Source organism: Schistocerca americana, unplaced genomic scaffold, assembly GCF_021461395.2.
Source record: "Schistocerca americana isolate TAMUIC-IGC-003095 unplaced genomic scaffold, iqSchAmer2.1 HiC_scaffold_407, whole genome shotgun sequence".
Taxonomy (NCBI): Eukaryota; Metazoa; Arthropoda; class Insecta; order Orthoptera; family Acrididae; genus Schistocerca; species Schistocerca americana.
The window spans coordinates 40,001-47,500 of record NW_025726134.1 but is presented as its reverse complement, the minus strand read 5'-3'; the positions used below and the strand labels follow the sequence as shown (position 1 = coordinate 47,500).

At 55.6% G+C, this 7,500-nt stretch overlaps 3 non-coding genes across 3 annotated transcripts in view; all 3 read left to right on the top strand.

Annotated features, from left to right (window-relative positions):
- Positions 1-3,365: 3,365 nt before the first annotated feature.
- LOC124582276 lies at positions 3,366-5,275 on the top strand. The gene has a single exon (XR_006973850.1). It is a non-coding gene; the product is annotated as a small subunit ribosomal RNA (ribosomal RNA).
- Positions 5,276-5,626: 351 nt separating this feature from the next.
- LOC124582289 lies at positions 5,627-5,781 on the top strand. The gene has a single exon (XR_006973861.1). It is a non-coding gene; the product is annotated as a 5.8S ribosomal RNA (ribosomal RNA).
- A 188-nt stretch (positions 5,782-5,969) lies between these two features.
- Positions 5,970-7,500, top strand: part of LOC124582290 — a 4,222-nt gene continuing 2,691 nt past the window's right edge. Inside the window, exon 1 of the ribosomal RNA XR_006973862.1 lies at positions 5,970-7,500. This exon is cut by the window's right edge and continues 2,691 nt beyond it. This is a non-coding gene — a ribosomal RNA (large subunit ribosomal RNA).

Here is a 7,500-nt window from a genome sequence, read left to right as displayed (position 1 = left end):
TAACCCGTATTGTACCTTAACCTAACCCGTATTGTACCTTAACCTAACCCATATTGTACCTTAACCTAACCCATATTGTACCTTAACCTAACCCATATTGTACCTTAACCTAACCCATATTGTACCTTAACCTAACCCATATTGTACCTTAACCTAACCCATATTGTACCTTAACCTAACCCATATTGTACCTTAACCTAACCCATATTGTACCTTAACCTAACCCATATTGTACCTTAACCTAACCCATATTGTACCTTAACCTAACCCATATTGTACCTTAACCTAACCCATGTTGCGCCTTAACCTAACCCATGTTGCGCCTTAACCTAACCCATGTTGCGCCTTAACCTAACCCATGTTGCGCCTTAACCTAACCCATGTTGCGCCTTAACCTAACCCATGTTGCGCCTTAACCTAACCCATGTTGCGCCTTAACCTAACCCATGTTGCGCCTTAACCTAACCCATGTTGCGCCTTAACCTAACCCATGTTGCGCCTTAACCTAACCCATGTTGCGCCTTAACCTAACCCATGTTGCGCCTTAACCTAACCTATGTTGCGCCTTAACCTAACCTATGTTGCGCCTTAACCTAACCTATGTTGCGCCTTAACCTAACCTATGTTGCGCCTTAACCTAACCTATGTTGCGCCTTAACCTAACCTATGTTGCGCCTTAACCTAACCTATGTTGCGCCGTAACCTAACCTATGTTGCGCCGTAACCTAACCTATGTTGCGCCATAACCTAACCTATGTTGCGCCTTAACCTAACCTATGTTGCGCCTTAACCTAACCTATGTTGCGCCTTAACCTAACCTATGTTGCGCCGTAACCTAACCTATGTTGCGCCTTAACCTAACCTATGTTGCGCCTTAACCTAACCTATGTTGCGCCTTAACCTAACCTATGTTGCGCCTTAACCTAACCTATGTTGCGCCTTAACCTAACCTATGTTGCGCCTTAACCTAACCTATGTTGCGCCTTAACCTAACCTATGTTGCGCCTTAACCTAACCTATGTTGCGCCTTAACCTAACCTATGTTGCGCCGTAACCTAACCTATGTTGCGCCTTAACCTAACCTATGTTGCGCCTTAACCTAACCTATGTTGCGCCGTAACCTAACCTATGTTGCGCCTTAACCTAACCTATGTTGCGCCTTAACCTAACCTATGTTGCGCCTTAACCTAACCTATGTTGCGCCTTAACCTAACCTATGTTGCGCCTTAACCCAACACACGTTGGGCCTTAACCCAACACACGTTGGGCCTTAACCCAACACACGTTGGGCCTTAACCCAACACACGTTGGGCCTTAACCCAACACACGTTGGGCCTTAACCCAACACACGTTGGGCCTTAACCCAACACACGTTGGGCCTTAACCCAACACACGTTGGGCCTTAACCCAACACACGTTGGGCCTTAACCCAACACACGTTGGGCCTTAACCCAACACACGTTGGGCCTTAACCCAACACACGTTGGGCCTTAACCCAACACACGTTGGGCCTTAACCCAACACACGTTGGGCCTTAACCCAACACACGTTGGGCCTTAACCCAACACACGTTGGGCCTTAACCCAACACACGTTGGGCCTTAACCCAACACACGTTGGGCCTTAACCCAACACACGTTGGGCCTTAACCCAACACACGTTGGGCCTTAACCTGCTCTGTAATTGTCATACGACGCGTTAAATTAGTGTAGTGTTGCCTAACTGCAACCCCCGCAATATAGTTTGCTACTCGCACTGCCCGGTCCCCAGAGTATCGCTTCATGTTAAACACCTTGCAGCTATACACTGTAATGCGGATGGCGGCAGGACGTACATGCTCAATGCCCTTCGCAGTTGTTCATTGGCATTCGCATGGCGAAGCACAGCCTACGTTGTGGTACGGCTTGTGGCAACTGTCCGCTGATGTTGTACGTCCAAATCACACACTGTACCGCACATTGGTCCTCATGTACTGAATGATACATCGTGGTACATGTGTGACCGTACCACGACTGCGCCAACAACGGCGAACCATACGGTCCAAATATTGTGCACTCAGCTACGTGTCGTCTCCCTATAAGAGCTGGATTGCAGTATGGTATGCCGTGGATGGCGATCAGCATGAGCCGTCTGTTGATGTAGTGGCGCGTGTTGTCAGACGTAGTCGTCTCTTCTCACACACCGTGATAGCATGGTGCACTGCGTTCCACATCTGCGACATGCGACAGAGGCCGGTTGACAGTCGTTCGCGCAATGGACATCGCATACGTACGGGGGCCACCTTCCACGTGTTCGCGAAGCGTGCACATGTTGTTGCGTGTATGTGGGCAGACATAGTGTGTCGTGACACCTGACACAGGCATGCAACAATCGTTGAATTTGCAAATGGCGATGGACGTCTACGTTTGCTGGTGACGTTACGCAAATGAAGAACTGGTAAACCGTTGTGGTGCGGTTGTTCTCGCTAGAGGTGAATCAGTGATGGCGACGATCGGTTGAGCTACCAACCGGTTGTTTCAGCGATACCCACCATGCCCACGAACGTGAATGGCATGTGGGTGTGAAGCGATACGCGGCGGTGGCTGGGTGGGACCGTCCCCGGCCGGTGAGGGGGGGCCTTCCGGCGTGCTGGCCGCGCGGTGCGTGGGCGCACGCGCTACAGCCGGCTGGTGGGGGCGGCCAGTGGCAGGCGCGCCGGCCGACGGAGGCGGCAGGCGGCGCAGCTGCGCGCCGGCGCACCCTGCACGCGGCGCCGTGCGGCCAAAGTAGGTCCTCGCGGGCCCGGTGCGAAGCGCGGTGGACATCTGCAGTGTGCTGGTCCGATTGAGGACTGTGTGCGCTGAGGATGCGCCGCCGCCCGGCGCTCGGCGCCGCGACGCCGTCTGCTGCTCGGTCGCCTCTGCGGTTCTCGCAGGTGGATTGTATCGCAGCTGTGCGGACGTGTTGGCGCGTGCGCTGTGCTGGGAGAGTTCGCTTCGGCACCCAAGTGGGGCTTTTGTCCTTCTGTGGCGCTGGCGTTGGAGCTGCCGGCCACCGTAGGTGGCGCGTGTTGTCTCCCGCCGGCAATGCCACGACAGCACGCTCCCGGGCCTCTGTCGGCAGCGGCAAGCTCAGTTGGGAGCACGGGTGGTCGCACCTAAAGCGTCTACTCGCCAAACTCCGGGCGATTGCGCCTCTCTCGAACCCGACCAAGTACTTAGGACGGCGCTGCGCGCCGCCGGGACCTGAGAGGGTTTCGAGGTGTATTGTGCAGGGGAGCTCAGCCTCCTCCTGTTTGCAGAATAATTGAGCGGACGCTTGCGTGTTCGCGCGGGCCCCCGGGACACACTCCCGGGCGGCCGGCTGCTCAGCTCTAGTTGACGCAGCTCCCTGGTTGATCCTGCCAGTAGTCATATGCTTGTCTCAAAGATTAAGCCATGCATGTCTCAGTACAAGCCGCATTAAGGTGAAACCGCGAATGGCTCATTAAATCAGTTATGGTTCCTTAGATCGTACCCACGTTACTTGGATAACTGTGGTAATTCTAGAGCTAATACATGCAAACAGAGTCCCGACCAGAGATGGAAGGGACGCTTTTATTAGATCAAAACCAATCGGTCGGCTCGTCCGGTCCGTTTGCCTTGGTGACTCTGAATAACTTTGGGCTGATCGCACGGTCCTCGTACCGGCGACGCATCTTTCAAATGTCTGCCTTATCAACTGTCGATGGTAGGTTCTGCGCCTACCATGGTTGTAACGGGTAACGGGGAATCAGGGTTCGATTCCGGAGAGGGAGCCTGAGAAACGGCTACCACATCCAAGGAAGGCAGCAGGCGCGCAAATTACCCACTCCCGGCACGGGGAGGTAGTGACGAAAAATAACGATACGGGACTCATCCGAGGCCCCGTAATCGGAATGAGTACACTTTAAATCCTTTAACGAGTATCTATTGGAGGGCAAGTCTGGTGCCAGCAGCCGCGGTAATTCCAGCTCCAATAGCGTATATTAAAGTTGTTGCGGTTAAAAAGCTCGTAGTTGGATTTGTGTCCCACGCTGTTGGTTCACCGCCCGTCGGTGTTTAACTGGCATGTATCGTGGGACGTCCTGCCGGTGGGGCGAGCTGAAGGCGTGCGACGCGCCTCGTGCGTGCTCGTGCGTCCCGAGGCGGACCCCGTTGCAATCCTACCAGGGTGCTCTTGAGTGAGTGTCTCGGTGGGCCGGCACGTTTACTTTGAACAAATTAGAGTGCTTAAAGCAGGCAAGCCCGCCTGAATACTGTGTGCATGGAATAATGGAATAGGACCTCGGTTCTATTTTGTTGGTTTTCGGAACCCGAGGTAATGATTAATAGGGACAGGCGGGGGCATTCGTATTGCGACGTTAGAGGTGAAATTCTTGGATCGTCGCAAGACGAACAGAAGCGAAAGCATTTGCCAAGTATGTTTTCATTAATCAAGAACGAAAGTTAGAGGTTCGAAGGCGATCAGATACCGCCCTAGTTCTAACCATAAACGATGCCAGCCAGCGATCCGCCGCAGTTCCTCCGATGACTCGGCGGGCAGCCTCCGGGAAACCAAAGCTTTTGGGTTCCGGGGGAAGTATGGTTGCAAAGCTGAAACTTAAAGGAATTGACGGAAGGGCACCACCAGGAGTGGAGCCTGCGGCTTAATTTGACTCAACACGGGAAACCTCACCAGGCCCGGACACCGGAAGGATTGACAGATTGATAGCTCTTTCTTGATTCGGTGGGTGGTGGTGCATGGCCGTTCTTAGTTGGTGGAGCGATTTGTCTGGTTAATTCCGATAACGAACGAGACTCTAGCCTGCTAACTAGTCGCGTGACATCCTTCGTGCTGTCAGCGATTACTTTTCTTCTTAGAGGGACAGGCGGCTTCTAGCCGCACGAGATTGAGCAATAACAGGTCTGTGATGCCCTTAGATGTTCTGGGCCGCACGCGCGCTACACTGAAGGAATCAGCGTGTCTTCCTAGGCCGAAAGGTCGGGGTAACCCGCTGAACCTCCTTCGTGCTAGGGATTGGGGCTTGCAATTGTTCCCCATGAACGAGGAATTCCCAGTAAGCGCGAGTCATAAGCTCGCGTTGATTACGTCCCTGCCCTTTGTACACACCGCCCGTCGCTACTACCGATTGAATGATTTAGTGAGGTCTTCGGACTGGTACGCGGCATTGACTCTGTCGTTGCCGATGCTACCGGAAAGATGACCAAACTTGATCATTTAGAGGAAGTAAAAGTCGTAACAAGGTTTCCGTAGGTGAACCTGCGGAAGGATCATTACCGACTAGACTGCATGTCTTTCGATGTGCGTGTCGTGTCGCGCAACACGCTACCTGTACGGCTCGCAGTAGCCGTGCGCCGCGTGCGGAACCACGCGTGCTTCTCAAAACTAACGCCAATGTTGTGTGGTACGAGCGCTGAAGCGCTGGAGCGGCTGGCCTGCGGCACCTGGCGCCTGGCGCCGGTTTTGAATGACTTTCGCCCGACTGCCTGTCCGCTCCGGTGTGGAGCCGTACGACGCCCATCGGCCGTGAGGCCGTTGGACACAGAACGCTTGAACAGGGGCCGCCACACGCCTACGTCCCGCCTATGCAACTGTCTTGAAAGAGACAGTGTAAACTAAGAAAAGATCACCCAGGACGGTGGATCACTCGGCTCGTGGGTCGATGAAGAACGCAGCAAATTGCGCGTCGACATGTGAACTGCAGGACACATGAACATCGACGTTTCGAACGCACATTGCGGTCCATGGATTCCGTTCCCGGGCCACGTCTGGCTGAGGGTCGGCTACGTATACTGAAGCGCGCGGCGTTTGCCCCGCTTCGCAGACCTGGGAGCGTCGCGGCCGCCTGTGGGGCCGGCCGCGCCTCCTTAAACGTGCGATGCGCGCCCGTCGCCTGGCGGTTCGCATACCGGTACTTACTCGGTAGCGTGCACAGCCGGCTGGCGGTGTGGCGTGCGACACCTCGTACAACGACCTCAGAGCAGGCGAGACTACCCGCTGAATTTAAGCATATTACTAAGCGGAGGAAAAGAAACTAACAAGGATTCCCCCAGTAGCGGCGAGCGAACAGGGAAGAGTCCAGCACCGAACCCCGCAGGCTGCCGCCTGTCGTGGCATGTGGTGTTTGGGAGGGTCCACTACCCCGACGCCTCGCGCCGAGCCCAAGTCCAACTTGAATGAGGCCACGGCCCGTAGAGGGTGCCAGGCCCGTAGCGGCCGGTGCGAGCGTCGGCGGGACCTCTCCTTCGAGTCGGGTTGCTTGAGAGTGCAGCTCCAAGTGGGTGGTAAACTCCATCTGAGACTAAATATGACCACGAGACCGATAGCGAACAAGTACCGTGAGGGAAAGTTGAAAAGAACTTTGAAGAGAGAGTTCAAAAGTACGTGAAACCGTTCTGGGGTAAACGTGAGAAGTCCGAAAGGTCGAACGGGTGAGATTCACGCCCATCCGGCCACTGGCCTCCGCCCTCGGCAGATGGGGCCGGCCGCCCGCGCGGAGCAATCCGCGGCGGGGTCGTGTCCGGTTGCCTTTCCACTCGCCGCGGGGTGGGGCCGTTCCGGTGTGCGGTGGGCCGCACTTCTCCCCTAGTAGGACGTCGCGACCCGCTGGGTGCCGGCCTACGGCCCGGGTGCGCAGCCTGTCCTTCCGCGGGCCTCGGTTCGCGTCTGTTGGGCAGAGCCCCGGTGTCCTGGCTGGCTGCCCGGCGGTATATCTGGAGGAGTCGATTCGCCCCTTTGGGCGCTCGGGCTCCCGGCAAGCGCGCGCGGTTCTTCCCGGATGACGGACCTACCTGGCCCGGCCCCGGACCCGCGCCGCTGTTGGCTCGGGATGCTCTCGGGCGGAATAATCGCTCCCGTCAGCGGCGCTTCAGCTTTGGACAATTTCACGACCCGTCTTGAAACACGGACCAAGGAGTCTAACATGTGCGCGAGTCATTGGGCTGTACGAAACCTAAAGGCGTAATGAAAGTGAAGGTCTCGCCTTGCGCGGGCCGAGGGAGGATGGGGCTTCCCCGCCCTTCACGGGGCGGCGGCCTCCGCACTCCCGGGGCGTCTCGTCCTCATTGCGAGGTGAGGCGCACCTAGAGCGTACACGTTGGGACCCGAAAGATGGTGAACTATGCCTGGCCAGGACGAAGTCAGGGGAAACCCTGATGGAGGTCCGTAGCGATTCTGACGTGCAAATCGATCGTCGGAGCTGGGTATAGGGGCGAAAGACTAATCGAACCATCTAGTAGCTGGTTCCCTCCGAAGTTTCCCTCAGGATAGCTGGTGCTCGTACGAGTCTCATCCGGTAAAGCGAATGATTAGAGGCCTTGGGGCCGAAACGACCTCAACCTATTCTCAAACTTTAAATGGGTGAGATCTCCGGCTTGCTTGATATGCTGAAGCCGCGAGCAAACGACTCGGATCGGAGTGCCAAGTGGGCCACTTTTGGTAAGCAGAACTGGCGCTGTGGGATGAACCAAACGCCGAGTTAAGGCGCCCGAATCGACGCTCA